Source organism: Lissotriton vulgaris, chromosome 2_1, assembly GCF_964263255.1.
Source record: "Lissotriton vulgaris chromosome 2_1, aLisVul1.2, whole genome shotgun sequence".
Classification (NCBI taxonomy): domain Eukaryota; kingdom Metazoa; phylum Chordata; class Amphibia; order Caudata; family Salamandridae; genus Lissotriton; species Lissotriton vulgaris.
In genome coordinates, this window is record NC_141687.1 from 540,532,557 (window position 1) to 540,557,692 (window position 25,136).

A 25,136-nucleotide genomic window follows, 5' to 3' on the forward strand; every position below is an offset into this window, starting at 1 on the left:
CAGTTCCCATGCCAAAATGGTGTCAGGAGGACTCAAATTCACCCGACATCATGTTAGAGGGTTGAAGTACATCAAACTTATGTACATTCGAACATTACAGCAGTGAGCAAAAGGATATGTCTTTTAATACAAGTCTGGCAGAGGTGTCAGAACCTGTTTGTGGTGATAATGGGACCAAGTGAGGATTGCAAATAGCTGGACATATTAGTAATTTCTTGATTCATGATTTGCCATGCCCAGTGTAAGTGCTGCTCCTTTCTGTATCCATCGTGCCTTTGCACACCTACCAATGAGCGTAGAAGAAACATGTGTCCACTAAGATGGCCATCAAAAGGATGAAAGGGTCTAAAAGCAGGGGACAGAAGGCTGAAGACTGACATAGAAAAGAATGATTCTGGCACTAGACAAAACTGGAACACCAACGTGCAGAACTGAAACAGAGTAGACCAGAACAGTAGGAATCCAAAGGGTTAGATAACACAGCAAAAATTAAGGAACAAAAGTAGATAAAATCAAGGGGTGAAGAATCCACTAACAAATACTGAACTGTGATGCACAGCCAGTCATAGCAGTTATGAGGCATTTTATAGTGCAGGAACAGGACATGGAGAATACCGTATCCAAAAATGGTGCAAATGGAATGTGGAGTCCATTTTGGCTTGGAAAAACCTTTATAGATAATGATAAAGAGGCAACCATGTTTGGGATGGCTGAAGGTCTGGAGGAAGTTCTCCTGCATGGGTAATGTAGATTTTTGCCCCCATTCCATCCCAACAAACCACACAAGATCATCATGCAGATGCACTTGAGTCATTTGTGTATTATGGATTGACACTGAGAGTGACTCGGTGGTCTGGAGGTACACAGTAGGCGCACACACCTACTGAGTATGACTATTGACAGCTTGCTGGGCTGCAGAGGAATGACAATGGTGGCAGTGATAAAAAATTATAGTGCCAAGCCAGGCTTTTTTTTACCTGTCTATGCCCATGTTTGGACAAAATGTTGGATGAAAAATATTGTGCTAAAGAAATAACGTGTCAAGAATATTGGGACTTCAAATATATCTTTGCAAGGAAAATCGAAGCTAAAAATATAATTTTTAGTGTTGTGTTTAATATCGTTGTCAAAAATATCAATGTAGTAAATATTGTTCTATATAATACAGTTTTTTTGTTTTATTTAGGTTGTAATGTATTGAATTTGTTATTCTATCTGTTTATAATTTTTATCAGGTTTTTTTGGATAATTATTTTCTTTATAATTTTTGGTAATTTGTATTTTAAATTGTATTAATGTGTTTAATTAATTTTGGATTTTTTTAGTAGCTTGATGGGTTATTAGAGGGTAAGGGTGGGGAGAGCTTTAAAAAAGATGTGTATTTAAATTTAAATTTCTAAGTTAGTTATTTTAAAGATATGTAAATTGATTGTTTTATATTATTTTTTTAAAGTACTTTTTATTAACAAAGCAAAAGAAAAAGCATCAGGTGACATACATTGCTTTCACAGTAATCAATTAAACATTTCCACGTAGAAAAATACTTTTAGGATAACATTAGGGATCACTGGGATTCCAGCGCTACAGTTTCGTCGCCAACATTCGGTGGAGTACATATTTCCCCTCTGTATCCATTCCAAGATCCCCAGATCTTCCCCCATTTCCCGGGGCGCCCCCTGGCAACGTACACCGACCTTTCCCTGAACATGCAGCAGTCTAGATCTTCCATCCACTTCCCAATCTGCGGCACCTGGCTGGTGCCCCACTACTGAGCAATATTACGCTTGGCTATCATGCATGCCAGGGTCACCCATTGTTTCCCGTGTGAATTCAAATCAGTTGGCTCCCAGACATTTAGTACACAACGTCGGATCTCTACCACCAACTCCACCCCCATTACATCTCAGATTTTTTTCGTGAATCTTGACCCAATATTCCTGTACTGCCTCACATTGCCACGGAACATACATGAACGTTCCAGTCTCTCCACATTTCCTGCTTTTGCCAAACCCATATGTACCAGCCGTGGACCTGTAATGTAGGTTCTGTGTAAAATCTTCAATTGCACCAATCTAAGTCGCATTTGGATGGCTACTACTTTCGGGGAGGAAACCGCCTCTCTCCAATTTTCATCCAGAACTAGGCCATCTGCACCCCACTGCTCCCTAATAGTCACCAGGGGATCCCCCATGTGATTGATCCGTTTTTTATATATTAGTAAGATAGTTTTTGTTGGAAGAAGACCGTCCAAGACCCGTTCCTCTAATGGGGAGGCTTCAGGAAGTTCAGTGTCTCTGGGAATATTTGCAAGCAGGCCGTGCCTGACCTGGAGGTATCGGAAACGTTTGCACTCCTGCATCTGGTGTCTTTCCTGTAGGGCAGCAAATGTAAGTTTCCCATCATTCCCCCACAATACCTTAATTTGGGAGATCCCGATGAGGTTCCATTTATCAAAGCCCTTCGTTTTCCACAAGCTACCCAGTCTCTCCGAGCTCCACAATGGGGTCCTCATAGTAAGCCTCACTTCCCACTGAAGACATCGATTAGCAGCATGCCACATATAAATTGCATGCACCACCGGCCCGACGAGGGGAAACCGACCATTTGTAGCGTACAGTACCCTAGTGAAATCCCCCCCTGGCCTCTGACGGAACATGCACCGACAGTAACGTCACAGTTTTACCCTCCCACAACCCTGAAATGCCAATGTATCTGCCTCACTTGTCCACCCAGGTGGCCTGAACAGTCAGTGGGAAGGAATTCCTGACTAGGACACCCACCCCCCTAGACCCTGTAGTGAATCCAGAGTGCGCCACCAACTTGTAGCCTCCCTTGCATAGCGCCTGACAACGGTTTCCGATTAGATGCGTTTTCTGCATCAGCACCACATCCGGGGAGTGCCTCCTGATCATCTGACTAACCATTTCCCTTTTAATCTTGTCTCCTAGACCATTCACGTTCCAACTGAGCACAGTAATCCCCAAACCCTGCCTACCAGTAGACATAATAATGGGAAATCATGTCAAGGTCACCTGATGCGAGAACAAAACAAGTAGACATTGCCAACCAAATTGCTTATAATGATGCACATAATAAAATCTCAGCTTTAAAAAAAAGAAAAAAAACTTCGACCCCCCCACCCTGCACCCCTGCATGTAGCTTACGCTCAACCCCAACTAGCAGTGTGCCTGTCACTCCAACACTTATCTACAGCTAACTAAATGTAGAAAAAAGACGGAGGGCCCGAATGAACCCGCCAACCCCACGGTCCCCTGCCCGCCACCGCTACCATGTTCCAAGTCAGATTATGACAATATCTGTACTGAGGCTGCAGATCAGAAGAGCTGTAACATACCCACCCCACCCCCTGCTCGCAACAACTCACTATTACGCCCTATTAACATCATTGTACACAGGACTATTGTTCGTCCGCGCTTTTCGATCTCGCCTCTCCGCCTCCGTCACATGGATACTGTCCAGCCAATCCGCCGCCACCTCCAAGTTGTCGAAGAACCAGGCCTTACCGTTGAACTCCACTCGGAGCCGAGCCGGAAACATCATGGCGTATTTTAGTCCTTTGTCCCTCAATTTCTTCTTCACTGATAAGAAGCCTTGACGCTGTCTTTGTACCATTTGGGTAAAGTCTGGGAAGAAGGAGAGAGTTGCATTTTCAAACTTCAAGGGGGGCCCTGCTCGAGCCGCCTGCAAGATCACATCTCTGTCATGAAAGTTGAGGGCCCTGGCAATCATAGGTCTGGGGGTGCACCCGGCCTGGGTCTGCCTCCGGGGACTCTGTGTGCACGTTCTACAGTGAAAAAGTTGCTAAGGCCTTTAGGTTTGTGGTGATTGAGGACTATATTTTCAACAAAGAGATCCGGCGTTTGCCCTTCAGATTTCTCCGGCACCCCAAGGTTACAGACGTTGTTCCGCCTGTCCCTGACTTCATAATCATCCAGCTTGTGAACCAACAGGACATCAAGGCCTTAAGGTCCCTCACCTCTTGTTGCAGCTGATTCATATTGTCTATTAAACTGGCCATCTTGAGCTCTAGTGTCTTTACCTTCTCATTGGCCTTTGTGAGGTCCGCCCGTAGCAGCTCCACCTCGATCGTGTCTGTGTCAAGTTTATAATCCATGACTTCCATCTTCTGGCCCATGGTTGCTTGAACCCCATTGATGGCTGCCATTAGGTCTGTCAGCATCGGTTCCGTGGGGGCAAGAGCGACCTCTTCGCTCCCAGACAGGGCCTTCGTCGGTGCCACCGGGGACCCCTTTGGGAAGGTGTAGCGATCCATCCGATTTGTTTGGATGTTCCTGGATCCCTTGGAGGACCGGGGCAGGGGTTTGTCCACCTCTGGTTTCGTTGCCATATCGCCGCCCTTACCCCCAGGGCCGAACCAATTCGTAGTCTATTCCCGAGGTCAGCACCTCTGGTCGGCCGGCTGCTTACGCCGTCCACCAATTGAGTATATACAGTCTTGACGTCCCCTAATCTCTGTTAGGTCACGTCCAGTCATCCGGCCAGGGCCTCCCGGGAGGTGAGCAGTAGTCAGGGGGCTATGCTCCTCTCCCAGGGCACCACCACCGAACACCCTGTCCAAACAATATTTGCGTGAGCTGGACACCTCTCAGTCAGTCTCTCTCGACCCCCTCGGAATTGTAGACAACCTTTATATTGCACAGGAGCCCCCTATGGTGCAACTCTACTCAGCAAACATCCACCTCTGTGCCCTCCTGCAAGGCCAAGGATTGCATCACAACCACACAGGTCACCCCACCACCACGGCGCTCTTTCTACACCACATGGGCTGCACCTCCAGCGGGCAACCCGCAAAAGCCTCCGGCGCTGTTTTCAAATCGCTAGCAATGCACGTGGTCAGTGTGGGGCGCTCCCAAGATGGTCCAGGCAGGCCTATTTCCTATTCGGCCAACAACGCATCCTCTTACTCTTTTGGCCCACCGAGGCACCAAGGCCTCTGCCACTCTCCATGCACAGTCTCCCCCGGGGCACCCTTCATCAGGCAGGCACAGCGTCCAACGCCCGCATCCCTCCTCCACTGCAGCGCAGCCCCTATCACTCCCTGGGCGCCAGGTGTCCCCCGAGATATACCTCCTCCATGGCTGCGCCGGTGTTAGACATTCCGCTGCCCCAGTAATGTGTACTCCTGGGCGGCCATGCATCGAGCAGCCCCCACTGTCAGTAAAGCAAGACGTGCCGGGGCATTGGATGCACCCGCACCCCCTCTCATCACTTGTGCCGCCCCAGTGTCTGCAACATGTCCAATTGCGGAGCTCGGGGAGCGCACTCCCGCGCCGCCAGGCAGACCGGTGGTAGTTCGTCCATGCCCCCGGGTGTTGACACACTTGTGACCGGCCACTCTGGTACGCGAGGCCCTTGCTTTCACGCTGGACCAGGCCTCGTTCTTCAGGGCGACGCAGCTGTGCCCCCAAGCCACGGATCCGACTTGCGGAAGCAGCGTTAGGCAACGCTTCCGTTCTGGAGTCAGGGAGTAGGGCTCGGGCCAGGATACATAACAGGATGAGTGGGCAGGGAACGACGGCCGGCAGAGTCAATTTCCAACGCGGCCATCTTGGTCGCCGGCTATGCTCCTCCCTGACTGTTTTAAATTGTAAGTTTATTTTGTTATTCGTAAAAAAATATTTTTACCTTTATATTAAATAATATCTATTTTTATAGAATTTTTAAAATAAAAAAACATTATTTAAAGTATTAAATGCATTTTTAAAGAATTTTATAAAGTAGTATATTTGTTTTGATGTTTAAATTAAAAATATTACAATCTTTTTATGCAATCATTATAATTGCAAAAATTGGAAAATTTACAAAACAATTACAATGTAAAAATATAAGACATAGGGCCAGATGTGCGACCGTTTTTTGCAGCCGCAAAAGGGACATCCTTCCGTTTGAGACCGCAAAAAAGGGCAATGGCATGTGCAAATGCTATTTTGCGAGTCACTGACTTGCAAAATATAATTTGCGACTTCTGCTATTAGTAAGGGGCATCCCTTCCGAATAGTGAGTCACTATGCCAAGAACAATTGTGGCCGCAAAACACTCTCAGTTTACCACCTACTTCAAGTAGGTGGTTAACAACTCGCAAAAGGGAAGGGGGCCCCAGCAGACTCCTTCCCTTTTGTGAGTATGTGAGGAAAAAAAGTTTAAGAGAAGGCAGTGGTCCCAGGGACTACTGCCTGCCCTTATAAAAATGAAACTAAAAAGTTTCATTTTTCTTTTTTAAATGCAGCCCGTTTTCCTTAAAATTAGGATGTTATACATCCCAATTTGCGAGTCGCAAATTGCGAGTCGCAAATGCAACACGATTTGGCGAGTCGCAAATTGGTGGGTCGTACATCTGGCCCATAGTCTTAACAAAGTTTATTGATAATTTTGTTATTTGAATTCCATAACTTTGTATCTTTTTAAGTTTATGAATGGAAGAGAATATTTTTTTTTAAAACTCTTTTTGTTGATAATGCTCAAGGTCTCATTCAATGTACAACAGTGATCAGCAGAGATATTGAATAAACAACAGTACATATTCCTTTCACAGTAACTCTAGTAGTAGAATGGACAGTTAATGCAATCAGCTTTATTCCACCCCGCCCGCTCAGCCGGGTATCTGCGCCAAGGGCCCCACACCTTTTTCCATTTCTTGACACAACCTCTGAATTTATAGACAGTCTCCTCCGCCCCTTGACACCAGTCCTGGTCCCTAATACATTGCTCCCATTGGGGGGCGCCGTGCCCCCGAGTTGCTGGCTATGTTTCTTTTCGCCGCTCCTGCAGCTGTAGCTAGCCAGATCTCATTATAACTGGACCAGTCAGTAGCCCCTCCAACCATTAGCAGCAACCACCTCGGATCCACAGGGCACAGGCACTGCGAACCACCACCAACGCCATTGTTTGTGCAGCTTTGGTCCAGAAGGGCACTATGTTCGGACTGTCCCACAGTATATGGAAGAAGGTCCCCTCCCCCTGACAGCCCCGCGCACACAAAGGAGACAAGCACATCCCCCAGGAGAACAGTTGAGTATGCGCATAATACACCTGATGCAGCATATTAAGTTGCGCCAGACGGAACCGGATCCTAATCGCTATTTCATAGGGACTCTGTAATGCATCCTGCCAGTCATCTTCGAGGCTGCCAATGTCACCCTCCCACCTCTCCCACAGGGTCGCCGGGGGTCAGGCATTTTACTAATGAGCTTGCGTTAGATGGTAGAGGTAGGCTTGACCGGGATTGGGTCGAGAAGGAGTCTGTCCTCAAGTGGAGAGTATTCTGGGAGCACAACGTCCGTGTGTGTGCATGTTCGCAGGGCGTGGGTGAGGCGTAGATAATGGTAATGTTGGGAGTCGTGCGGTCGGTACTCTTTTTGGAGATAGGCGAAGGATCTGGGAGCATTCCCCTTGCACACTTCACCCAAGTAGTCGATCGCGATGAGCCTCCAGCCCTTGAAGCCAGTCAGTCTGGACACCTTGACCGGCTGGTTGCCAGCCCAGAGCGGCGTTCGGCCCGTAAGGGTACCCCCCAACCCAAGAATTTATTAGACTCCATCCAACACTGAATCACTACCCCTGTATTTGACGGAATGGTAGAGAATATTTATTAAAAATATTGTAATTTTTATTAATAATTAAATTATAAATATTTTATTTGTATGTAAAAAAAATTGTATAAAGGTTAGCAGCTTTTTAGAGTGTTTTTAAATAATACTGTTATCTTTGTAATTTATTGAAATGTGAGAATATGTATTATTAATTTTGCATTTTACAATTTAATTTTATAATAATCTAGGTAAAACATTTTAATTTGAACTGGATTTATAATATTTGAAGTTTTTAGTGTTGGGTGCCATCCCTTAAACTAGTATAGATTGGAGTGGAATTAGTAAATCTCACCCCTTTAGTGCCCAAACACCTTCACCAAGTTGGTTGGGGTTGGAGTGGGATTAGTGCATGTCATTACCTCCTTCGGACCGCTGTGTCTGCCAGGGATCCGCGATCCCTGGCGTTGGCACAGCAGTCATGAGGCTGCAATATGCTTGATGGTCCAGCTGCGGCCCCACCAAGCATATTGCCAGTTTCCTCACCACCAGCAGTGTCATGGCGGTAATCACACCATGAAAATGTTGGCAGCCATGAAACTTAGTGAGCCATCCAGGGCCCACTGTTCCCTCTGGGCCTAGGGATGCACACAGAGTGCCCTCGTTCGGCATTCACTCACAGTCCCGGCATTTTACAGTCCATGCCATGCTGGAATGCGCTAAAGCAGGCCCATCCAACTGTCTTTCTAAGGCTCTCCTTGAAAGGGAGCACGATGAGCCCGCCACCACAGGAATGCACCGTGGTGGCGGTCGCATTGTAATGCCTATGTCGGGACCGCCGACAGACTGTCGGGCGGTCCTATTTCCGATACGGTCAGCCCGCCATCGTAATCAGCCCCCCAAAATTGTCTCCAAATTCAGTACAATAAAAAGTCACACATATTTGTAAATTTTTTATTTTATTGTACAGTTTTACATTTTCGCAAATATATTTTTAAGTAAAAATAAAAGCTATTATAAAGTGAACAAAATCAAATATTTTTTGTGAATTTTTTATTATAAAAAAACAGAAGTAAATCATTTATGAACTTTTTAAATATATGTTAACATTATTTGAACATATTCTTTATTAGTATATACTAAATAATTGTATACATGTTATACTATTTTTTAATTTATACTTTACAATTTTTTAACTAATAATTTATAAAAAACTGTTTACATTTATTGCACCTTTTTTCTTACTACATTTCCCATTTATTTCTATGGGGAGATATCCGGGTTTTTTTGTTTTATTTGGTAGCCATTTTTTTTTTACTTCTACCCTACATTTGAGAGTCTATTGATTTTATTTTGGGTCATTTTTCAAGGAACCAACTGCTTTTTGTCGGACCAGGTAAGTCAGTTCTTAAGGATGGTGCCGGATGCAGCACCACCAGCATATTCCTGCCAGGAAAAGACTGCTAGGCCCAGCAAATCCTTCATCCTGCAGTTCCGGTGGCCTTGGGGCAGTCCGACCACCATAGTTGTAATACTGCAGGCAGTCCCACATTGTGCCAGTTGTCAGAGTGCCGCTGCAACTACTGCAGTCCTATGGACCACTGTGGACGTACTTAGGCCCTAAATGTTATGTAAGTGTATTTTTGGATCTCTAATGTATTTAGGCACATTTAGCATTTCTTTTACAGGTTTTTGTCTTCAAACAATTTCCAAGGGAATATGCAGCCCGATTCATCATAGGCATGTTTTGCGAGTCTGTAATAGCGAATAATAAGGAATCGCTATTACAGACTCGCAAAACGGGATTCATGTAGGAATCGCAAAATAAATTGTGATTCCTACACATTGCTTATTTGCGATTAGCAAATTGCTAATCGCAAATAAGGAATAACTCCCCATTCAATCCTATTGGCCTATAGGCCCATAGGAATTAATGGGGAGTTATTCCTTATTTGCTATTAGCAATTTGCTAATCGCAAATAAGGATGCGATTTCAAGGGTGCTAGGGGTGTCCACAGGACAAACTGTAGCACCCCTGAAATGTAAATTAGACTCATGTTGCGCACACAGATGTCCAAAGGACATGTGTGTGTGTAACATACAACTGAGAAAAATGCACAAAAGTGCATTTTTCTCAGTATTCGCTATTTACCACGAAGTCTGAATTCGCCATAAATAGCGGGAAAAATTAGCAAATTCGCAATTTTTTATTGGGTCATGAATAGCATTTAAGGAATCTCAAATTGAGATTCCTTAAATGCGATCGCAATTTGAGAAATCGCAATTTTTTGCGATTTCTCAAATTGCGAGTACATGACCCAATGATGAATTTCAAATGCCATTTTTGCGGGTGCAAACGGCCGAATTCTGCGATTCGCACCGTTTGCGCCCGCAAAAATGCTTCATGAATCTAGCTAATGGAGTTTACTTTTCTTATTAAATGAAATCAATTTTGGTTTATTATAAACTAATGGTTTTTACTAAGATTTCCTTTCTTCCCTGGTTTTCTGGAGTGGTTCTGTTTTTTAAAATGCTTTTTGAGGTTTTGATAGGGAACCTAGAGACTATGGATGCTTCAAGGGATTTCGATTGGATTGTTTTTATTTTCACATCTGTTTTTTGTTTTCTTTTCTTTTTGGTGGATTACTTTTTTTTGTTACTTGGAGATGGAAAAAGATCTGCGGCTACAAAACAGTTTTATTCCTTATTTTTTTTGTCAGTGGGAAATGTGATATTATATTGCTTATGCTATGCATATGTTATTATTCTGTGGAATTGTTTGGATTACGTGTTGTATTCATTTGATGTTATATATTGAACTTTATTAAAGTTGGTTGTTTGATTATTGTTACATTTATTTAAATAATATATATATTTTTATTATATCAGTGTTTACTAACTTTGTTATTTTATATAATTGAGGTATTAAAATATTTACATTAATAGTTAAAAACAGAAAAAGGATTTGGCCTGTTGGTTTAGCATTTGTTGTAGATTTGTAGGTTATTGGTAGGTTGATATTTAATTTATAATATGTATTTGGCTACAATCTCATAGGGCGTGATTTTGAGTCTGGTGGTCCTGAACCTACAGACTCAGGGGCACATTATGATGGCGTACGGACCTGAGTCCGTCCGCCACCATAGAGTAGGAGTTCCCTCCTGTGCAATTAGTATGTGACCACCACCCTGGCGGTCACATCCTCTGTTGTTAACATTGCGGCGGGTGCAGCTTCAAGCTGCACCCGCAGCAATGTTAAAAAGGCACGCATTGCATTTGTATGTAGAAAGTGGCAGGCACCGTGCGGTGCCTGCCGCTTTCTGCATACAAATGCAGGGGGGTACCATAGGTACCCCCCCATGTGCACCCCCCACCCCCCTTCACCTAAGGGGCCCGCAACGGGCCCCCGCAGTGAAGTTACACATGCTTTTCCACGGCGGAAAAGCCGCCGCGGAAAAGCATGTTTCAGTGCCCATCCTAATCTGGCTGACGGTGTCTGAGAGACACCGTCACCATATTAGAGCTTTTCTGCAGCAGTTGTAAGCCAACCAAGGCGGAAAAGCTGCGGACGGAAACTAGGACCCACCAGCCATCCTAATGTGGCGGTGGGTCTTTGGTGGGTCCGCAGAGGATTTTCCGCATCCTCAGGGCTGGCGGTGGCTTCCGCCGGCCCGGAGGATGCGGAAAATCCTCCATCCTAATAAGGCCCTCACTGTGGTGGCCCTGGGTCCATATCATTATGAGGCGGCCAGCTGTGCCAGGGAACCGACGTTCCTTGGCGGTGTTGCAGCGCAGAAGGCTTATATAATATGCAAAGCTGGACTGCCACGGTCCGCCGACCATATCATGAGTTTCCCCTCTGCAAACCTTTTCATGGAGGGCTCACCACTATGAAAAGGCAGGTTGAGGGGAAACAAAGTGGGCCCTACAGGACCCCCATGCTCTCGCTCCCATCTGAATGCATTCAGGAGGCACTACATGTGCCTCCTGTCTGCTTGCACCCCCAGTTCCCACAGGCATGGACTATGAAGTCCATGCCGTGCTGGAACATTTTTGCCGTTCCCATTTTGATGCCCTTTTTCAGGGAACCGCGTGGGAACTTCAAAAGGACCGTCCGCTTGCACGAGTTTAACTGGTAATCAGGTGGGCGGTCTTTGCACGGCTTTGATGCTGCCGCATGGGTAGAGAGCTCGCGCAGGAGTGCCAAAGTCGTAATCAGGTACTAAGTCCTTTGATATTTATGACGTGTTTGGCTTTAAATTTCAGCATGTTGTACATTTCTTTAGTTTGTTTTCTATGTTTATGGCCAATTTAGGTAACTGATTTCTCGATTCTCAGTTCTTAGTAGCTTTGGTCATTTTTTAATGCTTCAATAAATTTGTATAATGTAGGTTGAGGTCTGCCTAGTGTGGAAAGGAAGGTATTGTGCCACCCTTCCACTGCGTTGTTTGTTTTGGCTTACTGTGCCATGGCGTTGTCATAGATATTCCACCATAGTATATCTGGTATTTGGATTGGCATCTATGTCCTGGCATCTATGTCCTGCAGTCTCCCAAACCAAGAGGCTTATTAGGATGGCAGGCGGAGGCACAACCATGGTGCTGGCGGAAAATGTATTTTTCTGCACCCCAGCTGCGGTCCTCGCCCCCCCTTATTACAATGGGCAAACATATCCTATTTCTGTTGCGGAGTGACACGTGCCGCCAGAAATGTGCACCAGCCACTGCGTGAGAGGCAGCCAATAGAGACACAACATCGTGCGGAATGACGTCCCGACCGCTGTAAAAATCACGATGCCGCAAGCAGCCCATCACACCGCAATGGAGAATCCACCCAACCAGAGACGGCTGAAGCATGACAGTGGAACACGAAACCAGACTCCCAGTCCCCTCCACCAGGTCCTGACCGCACTGGATCCAGCTCTACAAGCCTTTCCAGTGCTCTACATCATCCACTACCAGCAAGTAATGCTCCACCATGGACAACGCCGCAGGTATGCAAACACACAACTCCACACACAACCACAACACACAACTCCTGTGCTGGCATACGGTTCCTGTCCACATCAGACACTCTGGTGGGGACAGGAACATATCCCCATTATACCCAGGCGTATGCTACCTGTCACAAACTCCTCCATCCCCATCCAGGTCACCCATCAACCGCGAAATCACTGCAATGTCTCAGTCACGTCACAGCAGCGGTGAAGACGCGGGAAAACCTGCGCACAGTGTAGTAGGCAGGGCCGGCGCCAGGCACTGGCAGTCCGCAAAGATTCACAGGGCTCCACCTTCACCATTCCCACACTAGGCTTCCCACACCCATTTGGACACATGCTGTGTGCTCATCCTAGGCCCCTCTACACAATCAATCAGCCAGGTGTTGCCAGACTTTGCACCTCACACACTAAAGGATAAGGGAGCCTCACTTGGAAGCTGGGGGTGAGGAGGAACACCCTTCATAGAAGTTCAGGGGCTGGACTACCCTCTCCTCACACCTGCCTCCCACTCATGTGAAGCAAACTGAGCATGATTAAAAACATGAAGACTCACACTGCCTATGCACATCCACTGAACTGTTCACACTTCCTGTCAAGTTACACTCAAACACCCAACACTGACACCCAGCCTCATACTCATACGATAGGTCAGCAGCAATGGAAGACAGAAAGGCCCAGCTAAAAGGGAAGTGTACAGTTCTGGAAAACCATGGAGCAAGCCACATAGCATCTGTACATCACATGCAAGAGAAGGTACATATCATACCACTCGTAGGCCATCAAATCAGACATGGGTGGCACAGTGAGTGAAATTAAACCAAAGTGACCTCTGTGTAACAACTCAGGGAGACATTAAGGCAAGCCATGCATAGGCACGGGAATGATAGGAAGTGTCTGAAGTCATACAATGACCAGCCACACATCTGTGACAACTTACTTGACATGTGTATGTCATCTGCACAACACACATAGCTCATTGTCACACTCAATTGCTATCTAACACAAGTAGGACATTCACACATGCCCCTCACCTACCCACCTCACACCTGTAACACACCACACCTCTGAGAAACATACATAATGGGGCAAATAAGGGCCTGTGAGCTCACTGACAACCAATCACATCCCACCCACCCACCCCCAGGCTGCATCCACAAACATCACACTCACACTCAGGGATACCTGAACCAATGGTGACACAAAAACAACAGTCAAATACAAAGATCACAAGCAGCATCCACAGAAGTCCAACAAGCCCAGACATATGCAGCCAAACAGTGGAAAGGCAATGTGACCCTGGACAGAACAGGAGTACAAAACATTGCCACTCAGGGCCAATGCACAGACAAAATACCCCAACACAAACAAGAAGTGCATCTTCAAAGCCAATCATGAACACCAACTGGGATCAATGGGATAATCAGCTAACACAAACAGGGACACCACACCACTCATCAAGTGAACATGGTGTCATAGTGTACCACAATCATGCACATGCACAATCCTGAAAAGTTCAGGCCCAAAATAGGAGGAAAAACCACTAGCATGCACTCAAAACAAGCTCCTTGCTGCATGTGACAGACACAGAAGTAATGCACACTACTCTTGCATCACACATCTAAATGTATCACACTACTCACACACAATGTCATGCAAATAGAAAACCACACGCACATAGCAACTGTCAGTAGAAAGAGCCAACATAGGCCAAACACTGCATACATCCACAACAAAAACACAACAGATGCACAGACCAATCCACAACATTGCAAACTCAGCTGGACATCAGGGGGATGCACACCAGGCAAGTACAAAGTAACATACAATGACAGCACTGCATGCACACCAAGCAGTGTGTGCACACCAAACAAACCAGTAGCACACACATCTGAGTGCCACACCATGAACTCACACAACATAAATCGTCACAGCACACAGAGAATATCAAACTCAGGAAGGGTAGTAGTACCTCAGCAAACACACATACTGCTTACTCATCACCCACAGAGGCACAGCTAACGGAAACCCAGGGGCAAACAACATGACTAGAGGACTGTGCTGCTCAAACATATGCACTGCACATGAGCAACCATGACAGAAAACCAGTAGAAGAAAATGGCAAATAACTAAATTAGGAACTTGCCTGAGTGTCATTCATTCATTTTAGTTTATTTGTTACGAAACTCCAACGGAGGTCCACAAAAATACACCAATACAATAAAAAAGACATACTTTATAACAAATACGAAATTCTACCTTAAACAGTCAGCATAAAAAAGATAAAATGGAATTCTAATAAATAACCAGGAATGTTTTAAAAAATTGAAATATTCTATAACAAATCATTTCATTTAGAGGGGACAACGCAAAAGATTGTGCCTCCTGAGCAGAACAAATATTACATTTGATAAATAAGGGTCTCAGAAACATTCGCCTTGCCCGTAGAAGTTCTGGACACACAAATAGCACATGATTGAGATCCTGTATTTGGGAAACAACACAATTCACAAATTCTCTCCTCTCTAGGAGTATTTTCCTAAATGGCCGTTACTTCTCTCAGGGGCAACAAGTTAGTTCTTAAAAGCAGTATTAGCCTTCTGATTCCATGTGGGATATTCCATGAAAGATAGGGCTGGGGTCTACTCCCCGTCGCACTCACACAGATCACCCCGTTACGGGCTTTAAGATGACTTAAAGCTGTATCTCTTGCTGTACTAATTGTGCCTATTGACTTCTTTAATAATTACTTTAATACAGGCTTTGGCATGGGTAAATCACAGTTTAAATTAAGCCCAAATAAATGGTTTGCATGAGCAAATGATCTAAAAAAAGCTGATTTATCTTTTAATTTTGCAAAAATTTCTAACTTCAAGGCGGCCCTTAGAGTGCCCTCATCCCCCCAAAAAAGGGAGTTCCCCCACCTCAGAACCGCGGCCAAAGAAAAAGTATAAGAAGAAACTAAATGGAATTCCAAACGAAGAACATGTGGGGAAGCCAAGGAATTTAAATTAAAAATTTGACGGAAAAACCGGCCTTCAGCCTTATCAAAAGAGAGCCAGTAATTCCTATCCAAAACTTCTGCGGCATAAGTTAATGTCGGGGGATTTTAACCTTAAATACTGTCAGAACATGATTAAAATGACATCTCCCACAGGTCTTATAAAATCTATTTAGAGCTCCAGCCTGGGAGGCGGCCTTACCAACGCACCATTTGATGTGCTCTAAGTCAAGCCCGTTTGAGAAAACCTTCCCCAGATACAGATACGTATTGACCAATTCAAGTTCTTCCTGCCCCAACAGCCACTTATACCCTTTCTTTATTGAAAACCTTTCTTGCGAAAGACTAACATTTTGCTTTTAGCAATATTGGTTTTCAAACAATGGTCCTCCGCATATTTAGTCAAAACATCCAGACGACGCTGCAAGCCAATAGGGGTTAAATCAAAAATTGCAACGTCATCTGCATATAGTAGAGAGCTGATGGATATTGTACCAATTGTAGGGGCATCCCCCTTCACTGAGTTTAATTTCTCGGGGGGGTCATAAATATAAAGAGAAAACAAAAGAGGGGCCAACAGGCAACCCTGCTCGAGACCGTTATGTGTATTAATCCTACAGGAAAGCACCTGCGAGCCACCCATCATCACTTGGCACCAAGTGTCTGTGTGTAATTCTATTATGAGGCCCAGGAGATGGTATGGCATACCAAGAAGAGAGAGCTTTCTCCACAGCGTCTGACGATCCACTTTGTCAAACGCCGTGGAGAAATCAATAAAAGCTGTGTAGACTAACATGCTTTTTGAGAAAACATATTTCTCCACAATGGTCTGGACGAACGCGATGTTAACCAGCGTTCCGTGGTTCTTTCTATAACCTGCCTGTTCTGGCAGTAAGATGTTCTGGTCTTGGGCCCACTGCTGCAAATGCTGGAGTATACTTTTTGCAAATAATTTGCCCGCAGCGTCCAGCAGCGTGATCTGTCTAAAGCTAGTAGGTGACCTTTTTGAGCCCTTTTTATACAACGGAACTATAATGTTCCCCTTCCAAGATGAGAAAAATACTAATCGATTGAAAGCAGTAGTTAAATAATGGCACCAGGAGCGCTCCCCGTGCAGCGGGGTCCTTTTTAATTAGCATAATTGGTATACCATCTGGTCCTTGTGCACCGGAGGTTCTAGCGTTCTTTATATAGCCCATCACTTCACCATAATCAACACCGACAGCCTCCTCTATTACAGGCATCTGAAAAGGCACTGAGCTGTTAAATTTATATAGTAGTGAAACGTAGTCCACCCACTCACTTTCTGGAATCGGAATGGGGAGTGCCCTCTGTCTAGAATCACAATACTCTGCGATCAGGTGCCAATACTTTTTTGTATCTTTGGCTCTCGCTGCTTCTCTCAACCCTATCCATTTTGCATCCATCTCGTATCTCTTTACTCGTAATTTATAACGGCCTCTAACTCGCTTTAGGCGATTAATTTCCTGTTGCACACCTGTAGAAAATTGTTTATATTGCTTCCAAACTAAGTTGTTAATTTCGCAATTTAAAGCTTTCAGGGTAGAGACAACCTGGTTTATTCTACATCGGCCAAAGGGTACTGAGTTTAAATTTTTATCTCCCTCATATGTGCCTCAAAAAATTGCATAATATTAACGGGAAGGCTACCATGCTGTTCTGGAAAAGTTTTTTTCACTATCGCGCCTACCTCAACGATATTTTTTTGTGTCCAAAATGAGCGTCCATTAGATTTATTAAAAACAATCGTGCCCTGGCACAAGTGCCCTTGATTCAGTGCGGATAGGTTAAAGGCCAAAGTCAAGCATATTACACTGTGATCACTCCAAACTGATGGGATAACCTCTAGATTTTCACAGGCCCCAAACATTTGATACGAAATGGCTACATAGTCCAATAGGCTTTGTGTACGAGAAGACTGAAAGGTAAATTGAGCTGTTTTATCAACAGGCATCCTCCCATTTAGGATGACCAAATCTGCGCTTCTAATACTATCGAGCAAAAGGAATCCCCGCTTGTCCGTTTTTATTTTATCCGGTAAAAGGGACTCGGGAATGTGCCAAATTTCCTCCTTGTCTGGGTTAGCATATATTACCTGCGCCGAATTAGAGATTTTTGCATTTAAATCTCCCACTAAGACCACTAAAGGGCATTCTTCCATGATGGCAATCTCCCTAATATATACAAATAGTGAACTCAACAGATGGTCGTAATTTTTCCCTTAGGGGATATAGAGATTTACCACGAGGAAGAAGGTGGGCCTACCAAACTCTCCCAGGCATGCCAGCTTCATGCAAATACAAAGATTTGATGGATGGTAAAAAACTTTCTGATTCCAATTAATACTGTTCTTAAGAAAAATGGAGACCCCCCCACTGGTGTGTCCCCTTTCAGAGTGCTTAGCGTAACATGAGAAAGTAAAAAACCCATTTATAATCAAGATCTTTACACACCCAAGTCTCTTGTAGGCATATAATCAGAGGGTTTAAAGATTTTAAATATTTAAATTTTTCCTTATCATGCCCCAGACCGGCCATGTTCCAGGACAGAAGTAGTCCCCCCTGCTACCTCAGAAGAGCACTTCTTTCTACCTCTGGACAGTTGGTGTTCAGGATTTTTGCTACCCAACTCCACTGGGCTAAGTCATCTTCTTTATTAGGGGAATGACGCGCGACTACATAATCAGACACCAAATTTATTGAGCGGCCACGGAATTACCCGGCCTCAGATCCTGTGGGCATAGGATTGTACTACACCTGGTAGAATGATCCTCAGAATTTAATACAGAAATTATATCTAACGCTCCTTTTAAAAAGTGCTCACAGTTCTGTATAGTTAAGTTGGCCACTAACAAAGAGGAGAAGGTGACTCTGGAGAAGGAAACCTTCTCGTGCTGGATAATATTCACATTTAGAATATCCCTGCTTTCTAACAACTTCAATGCTTCTATTTCAGAAAAGAGTTTGAGAAGGAGACCTCTATTCAGTCTCAAATAACCAGATGAAATCCACTATGGGCGATGAAGCAGTCTGCACCATATTGACTTTCTTTACGGCATCTCTTTGGGGAATCCATAGGGTCACCTTATCACCATTATTAACCACCTGTACCTTCACATTGGACTCGATCTGCCTGTGAGACCCCACCTCTAGTTTACCATCTAGTTCAACCCCCCGAACTGTGGACCATGTTTGAAATATAGGGTCTCCACCTCCAAATATTTATCTCCTCCCCAAGGGATCATCCCCCTCACTAAGCAGAAGAGGGTGAGATACTAAAGGGGACTTCAGCGGAAGACTTGATGATGCCGCTGCTGCTCCAGTAGCCCCAACTCTCCCATTAGGAGACGGAAGTACTGCAACTGGGTTCCTGGGTGAACCTTCCCCAGTAAGCAGTTAATGACCACCCTCCTCCGTTGCAGTCTGAGCAACACTCTGGCTATCTGGGATCTGTGGAAAGTGTAATTTTAACATTTTTTGTTTAGGTAATCGTCCTCTCCTTTTTTATTTCTTCTACCTATTTTCCCCTTTGCAGTTTGTTACAAGCCCTCCCTTCTTCCCTATTTTCGTTCCCAAGTTAGCCAAAGGCTTCGATGGTTGGGCCTGAGGGTCAGATGGAATTGGGGCATCCCCCTCCGTCCCTTCCCCGCCTTTTTGCCCAACATAACCCTCGATTTTCTCTGCGTCCTTAGTGGCTTCACGGCCCCCCTTTTCCCCTTAATAAACAAAGAGTAAAGTTTTAGTGGGACTTGTCCCGGAGGAAGGCCCACTGCAACTTCCTCAAAGAGTAAGCTTAAACCTAGCTCTTCATTTTCCAGATTGCAGGAAGATTATATTGGGTACAATGAGAGGAGAGGTGTACCTGCTTGAACAGACACATCTCTCTGGTCTACACAGGGCGCAAGTAAAGGGGGACTATCAACAGTTTGTTCATCCAATCGCGCTGGTATAATAGGGGGGAATAATGGTGCCTAATTTTATTTACTTTTTGTATTTCAAACAATATTATGGAGATCTTTTCCAGCATATGATCTGAATTAAAAACAGATTTCTCCAATAAAGACAAAATAGAACTTAAGAGTCTTTCAAAGCATACAAAGAATTCCGAAGGCACACCATCCCTGTTGTTACCCAGCTTTGGTTGTGAACAAGGCAAAAATACATCATGAACATCATGAGCATCGTAGACGGACTCCACAGAATTACCCTTCAGGGAACTTGTACTACAATATAATAAGGGCAAAGAGAGGCACCTGAGGGGGGAGTTTGCGGTGCAAGTGTTCTTCTCCTTCGGACTGCTCATTGGATACCCCCTCTTTACAGAGTTCTTCACAGGGTGTATGTTGATGGCTCCCCACCCCTTGTATGAACATCAATGTCAATGTCTGGGAGTGTAAAGTCTTCCCTTAAATTGGGTTCTCCACAAAATTAAGCCTTTTCCACGATTACAACCATATCCTTCCCGGCATCCTCCCTAGTTCATCCAACACCCCCAAGTACACCCTCTACACTGAGTCTCTTGCCGATGTTGCCCTCCATAGGGGCGACATATGCACCCACGATCTTACTGAATGATTTTTTTCTGCTCAATTAAGTGGATTCCTGATTCAGCTGGTTAAGAAGATGATCCGAATCCATGACTACGTGCAGATCAGCGTCTAAAGCAACAGGTATACCAACAGCAGGAAACTCCATTTTTAATGGATTCGAAGGGGTGTATAGGCTATGTTGTGACTGTTGGGACTGTTGGATTGAATCATTACCACATGGTTCAGGAACCAAGTTTGTCCTTGAAGATATATCCAGTAAAGAGCTAATTAAGTCATCTTCCTTGCCTGATCTTTTCAGGCCCCTTACCCCTTCTTGGGACATTTTCAGACTCCCCGTGGCACCATAAGGGTTTCCCTGAGTTTCCCCTGTAGACTGGAGGGGCGATGTTACTGAGGCAAACTTGGAATACATACTTTCTTGCCCCAATGTTGCCTCCACAGGAACAGTCAAGGGAGCTTTCCGAAAGAAACCTGTGATAGTTGGTTGAGATTTATAACAAAGGTGTTGTAAATTTTTAGTTCCACTATACGATCTCCTCAGTTTCCTTATACAGCTAGGAGATGAAGTAAGTACGCGACCAGAGCGTAATTTTCTTGAAGTCATCTTGCGCATAGGATAGAGATTTACGCCTCTCACCCACTACCAGCACCTCAACCGCTGAAAATGCTCTTGAAGTATAAAATGTCCCCCTGTAGACGTCGACAAGGTAGCGGCGTGGCGTGGCGTTGCGTGGCATATAGTGATGGGCTGAGATAGTCCGTAAGTACATGAACTTAGCTCAACAGCTCATCAGTTTCCACATACATCCACATACATCCACCATCCGCCCTCCGCCAGCTTCTGCAGCCCTCGCAATCGCAACGGGCTCACAGCAGGATTTCAAGGAGCGTAGAAAATCCTGGACTAGAACTGCATCAGAGGTCTCAAATCCTCGCAAAGTCAGCAGCACAGGTGAAGTGAGCCAAGATGAACAAAAGGTGGCAGCTGGAGTCACTAGCCAAGTACAAGCAGAGCTTCAGGCATCACCGGGCACCACCAGCTCTCTGAATACAAGCAGAAGTTACTCACCTCCCCTGTCGAAGGCGGCGTGACACAACGCTGCCTCTCTGGGGCTCAATGAACTGCTCAATCAACTACTAGCACCTAGGCTCCATGGCGCCAGAGCTCTCCTATGGTACCGGAGCTCTCCCATGTCCCCCACGATGCCAGGGCAAGCTCTCCTGCGGCCTCCGGGATGCGGGTCTGCAGATTGCGAGTTGCAGTTACCGGTGGTTTCACCGAGCCAATCCTGCCAAGTACTGCTGTGCTGACGCTCTCACTCTGCTCCACATACCACATAGCATTATGGAGCCAAAAATGGGTCAGGTGACAGCAATGCATGAGAAAACTCAAAAATAATGTCAGTGTGGCTGAGCCAGTCTGCACAGTGAGCACAAACAGTAACAAGACATAGGGCTGGTCAACAAAACACAACACAGACTTGGCAGTCACACACTTTTCATACTCACAACTGGCAGCAACAACAAGTAGGTGTCCCCCAGGAGTGCAAGGACACTCCAACACACTGCATAGTGCCCAAACTACAACTCCTGCATGTGCCCACAATATGAAGCATTTGGCAGACAATTGAAACAAACAGTCACTTATTACTTGGATCATACATGGGTGCAGTTGGCATTGCAGGGGCACACACATATCAACACTACTGACAATGATAGCCCTGTCACACTGTATGACCACTCAAGTTCACATATCCAACTGTAGCCATGTGACTAGGAAGACAGGCCTACACAAGATGACCACACATCAACACTGCTGTGCACACATCAAGAAATATCACACTGATATGATGGACCCTGGCCACCCCGCAAGTAATGGTTGCGGGGTGGCCAGGGTCTCTGTTGTGGTATTACAGCTTAACATGACATGTGTTCAATTTAGCAAACATGGCCCTAGAATGATTAGAATAACAGTAGGTCATCACAAACACCCATCACTCCACCCTCCAACCTCAGAGTCAACAATAACAAAAGTGCCTGTCACCTCTGGCAAACTCTGAAAAAGACAAACAAGTAATTTGCAATGTTAAAGTGGCATACAGAGCATGTGTCACATGTAACCATACCCATCCAGAACACATTTCTTAGCAAGGACACTGACAAAGCAGACAACAGGAGTAACTGTCTTTATTACATATTACTCAGATAGGCATCAATATTATAAAACAGCAAAGCCATTCCATAGTTCAAAGTATGTGCATGTCTACATGACAACCTGCACAAGGAATGGGCATCCAAAGTGACAAACAGCAAGGCGATTGGCTAGTCCATAGTCCAAAGTATGTACATGTGTGCATGTGAACCTGAATGTAAGGGTGGGATGCACTCCATATAATCAATATTTAGTCAATGTTTATTTTTTTAAATTCACGAGTGCGTGCAGTCTGGTTATATGGCATGCCCAAATGCCATGGAAAACAACAATGAACTCTGTAAAGTGGGGCATCATCCAGCCCCAAAGCCAGACGCACAGCTCTATGCTGCCATATTGACGAACATGTATGCCTTCAATTTAAATCCAGTATTCATAGTACACTATCATTATACTCTTCTTTAAACCATCCTTTTTCTTTCTTCTTCTTTTATGTGAATCCAAATGCGGAATATGTTGCCATTTTCTTATATTCAAACTGTCCCCATCCGGACCTCTTGTAAGAATACAATAGATGCAGGGTTCATCACAAGCAGCTTTTATTCAGTAAAAACCCAATGCATTTCAGGCTAAGAACCGCCCTTCTTCGGGGGTCACTATAAATACCAATAACGAAATTGCTGCTTAGAATGCTAATCATGAATATACATTTCGCTTAGTAATGCAACACGAGATTTAAGAAAAACTTAACATTGTACCACTTTGCCTTGTTACTCATTAGGGGGCCAATCCGATTCGGGAAACAAATCCGTACGACTATTCGTATTCGTAGCCATTTCCGTACGAATTGTCCGAATCCGTCTGAATCGCGTAGTACAATCCGTTCCGAGAAAATACGTCTGAATCGTTGCAAACCGTACAAAAATGAAGGGTAAATCCGTACAACATCGACCCGCACAGTAAACCGTACACCGGGGAATGAGCACACGATTCATACGGTAAACGTTGCGTATGATCAATTCGTACGGAGGGCAACACTATCACATATGCACCGTACCCCTAAAATCAAGGGGTGTACGCACGGGGTGTACGTACCGTACACCTATGACACTGGGGTGTATGAACTGTACTCCTAAGGTCCGTACACCTACGATCATGGGGTGTACGCACGGGGACATACGCACCGTACCCCTGAAATCCAGGGGTGTAAGCACCATACCCCGATGCAACGTACCCCTGAAACCATAGGGTGTACGCACCGTACCCCGGGGGGTCCGTTTCGTACGCATTTTGAGGCAAAATCTCCTTTTACGGACGTTTTACGCTCCCGTAGAAAAAGAGGCGTACGGGGTGTTGTCGATACGATTCGTACTTGCTCGGTCGGAAAATGCAGCTTCGATCCGTACGGACATCGCGTACTGCACGTTCCGAGTGCGATTCGTACGGATTCGTGAGTTGTACGGTCTTCAGTACGTGAAGTAGTGTGGCTCACTGGTTAGAGGCGGCAGACCCGAGAGCAGAGGACGGCCCGGGACCAGGGTTCGATTCCCGGCGCAGCAGGTTTCTGGACCAGGGTAAGCGGACTCGATAATTCTCTCACCTCGGTGCCCACTCTGATCAGCGATCACACTCGGCAACTCTGGGCATTAGCTTGCCTCATCTTCACTAACGGCCCCACCAGACCGCCGGGGATGCCCGGTCTCACCCTGGAGATACCCATTAAGGGACCATCTCTCAGGGAAGCCAGGAAGGGTTTCGCAGCGGTCGAAGCGCCTTGGGACCCTACGGGTAAGTAGTGCGCTATATAAATGCCAATACATACATACATACATTCAGTACGATTCGTATGGAGAACTGCTTTGGGTACACATGGTACTACATCGTACGTACGGGTACGGTTCTGCATACGATTCGTACGGTACACTCCGAACGGCTATTCGGAGGGCATTTTTCCGAATCGGAATAGGCTCCTATATAATCAACAATGCATCCATTTTGAGAAATGTACATAGCGCGCCAATCCTATCGCAAAATTATTCCTCCACCTATTTCATTCGCTCACCCTTCTTGCCTACATGCCTATACCCTATCACTTGGTTATCCAGAGGTCTATCCCAGTGTTCGCCATTATCGTCCACAAACCCTCCTTCTTGAATATCCACAACTCCTCTTTACAAACATTTAAATCGCAATAGAAGATCTCCACGCTATTGCCCCACTCAGCTTTTCATTATTCTTACGCTGCTCCTATATTGCCAATTTCGTTGTTGTTATTTTTAGTGACCCCCAAAGAAGGGCGCTTTGCAACCCGAAATGCATTGGGTTTTTCCTGAATAAAAACTGCTTGTGATGAACCCGGCATCTATCGTATTCTTACAAGAGGTCCGGATGGGCACAGTTTGAATATAAGAAACTTGAAAAATGGCAACAAATTCCGCATTTGGATTCACATAAAAGAAGAAAGAAAAAAGGATGGTTTAAAGAAGAGTATAATGCTAGTGTACTATGAATACCGAGTTTAAATTGAAGGCATACATTTTCATCATTATGGCGGCATAGAGCTGTGCGTCTGGCTTTGGGGCAGGGTGATGCCCCACTTTACAGATTGCATGTGAACCTGCACAGGGAATGGGTATCCAAAGTGACAAACAGCAAGGCCATTGGCCAGTCCATAGTTCAAAGTATGTACATGTGTGCATGAGAACCTGTACAGGGAAAAGGCATCCAAAGTGACAAACAGCAAGGCCATTGGCCAATCCACAGATCAAAGTATGTACCTGTGTGTAGGTGAAACTGCACAGGAAATGGTCATCCAAAGTGACAAACAGCAAGGCCATTGGTCGGTCCAT